Source organism: Dipodomys ordii, unplaced genomic scaffold (assembly GCF_000151885.1).
Source record: "Dipodomys ordii isolate 6190 unplaced genomic scaffold, Dord_2.0 Scaffold44, whole genome shotgun sequence".
Lineage (NCBI taxonomy): Eukaryota > Metazoa > Chordata > Mammalia > Rodentia > Heteromyidae > Dipodomys > Dipodomys ordii.
Window position 1 is genome coordinate 240,680 of NW_012267260.1, and position 1,552 is coordinate 242,231.

Below are 1,552 nucleotides of genomic sequence, written 5' to 3' on the forward strand. Positions count from 1 at the left end.
CAGCGAGGGGACACAGGAACACCGACTTCAGACACAGCGAGGGGACACAGGAACACTGACTTCAGTCACAGCGAGGGGACACAGGGACACTGACTTCAGACACAGCGAGGGGACACAGGAACACCGACTTCAGACACAGTGAGGGGACACAGGAACACCGACTTCAGACACAGCGAGGGGACACAGGAACACTGACTTCAGATGCAGCGAGGGGACACAGGAACACTGACTTCAGTCACAGCGAGGGGACACAGGGACACCGACTTCAGACACAGCGAGGGGACACAGGAACACCGACTTCAGACACAGCGAGGGGACACAGGAACACTGACTTCAGATGCAGCGAGGGGACACAGGAACACTGACTTCAGTACACAGCGAGGGGACACAGGAACACTGACTTCAGACACAGCGAGGGGACACAGGAACACTGACTTCAGACACAGCGAGGGGACACAGGAACACTGGAAACTTGTAGGGGCCTCTGAAGGGAAGGGCAGAGAGCTGTTCCTGCGTGAATGGGGGGGGGGGTGCGGAGTCTGGCACCAAACCAAGCTCACTTATGTCATGGGAATGGATGGTCTGCTTAAGAAACTGGACGATAAGAAGCCCAGGAGAAAAGCTGGCCAGCATTGAAAGACAAGAGGAAAAGAAGAGAAGGAGGCTTGTGCCATCAGGCAGCCACTGCTGACCTCTGCAGGATGCGGGCAGGTGGAGCCCTCAGGTGAGGGCAGGCCCTGGGCTCAGAACGCGGGAGGGAGCTGGGAAAAGCGGAGTGGGCAGCCACTGTGGCAAAGGCCGGCCACAACCCCGGCGGCCCGGCAGGAGTGGGCGTGGACGCTGGGGAAGAGCAACAGTCCACCCCTCAAAGAGGCCCATGCACTTGAGACTCGTTCTTCTTTCTGTACTCTAGGAAACCAGCAGAGGGTCATCAAAGAAAAAACACACAAATACTGCTTGAAACTGAATGCCTGAATGACGATCAGACATGTCAGACTCAGGTCAGGTCTTCATGAATTCTCTGGCAATGAGGTGCAAAGCCCAGCTCTGAGCAGGATGCGGGCACTGCCATTCAGCATGTGCTGTGGTCCTCTTTTAAAAGCTTCTGAAGCCGTGTACACACATGTTCCTCAAGAACGAGACAACCCAGTGGTTGAGCTGAATCAGAAGAGAGAAGATGTGCTGTGTGAGTCATTTCATAACACAACCCTAACACAGAAAGAAAACCTACTGACTTGCTGTGGACCTGTCCATACTACTCTTCCCTTCCTTGCTCATGAACAATGGAGACCTGACTGTCTCAAATGAAAAGGGACTGGTATGCACTGACTCACCTGGCTGGTGTGAACTGATTCACACAGCTGGTGTGTACTGACTCACAGAGCTGGTGTGCAGTGACTCACCTGGCTGGTGCGCACTGACTCACAGAGCTCGGTGCACTGATTCACACAGCTGGTGTGAACTGACTCACATGGCTGGTGTGCAGTGACTCACATGGCTGGTGTGAACTGACTCACATGGCTGGTGTGCAGTGACTCACATGGCTGGTGTG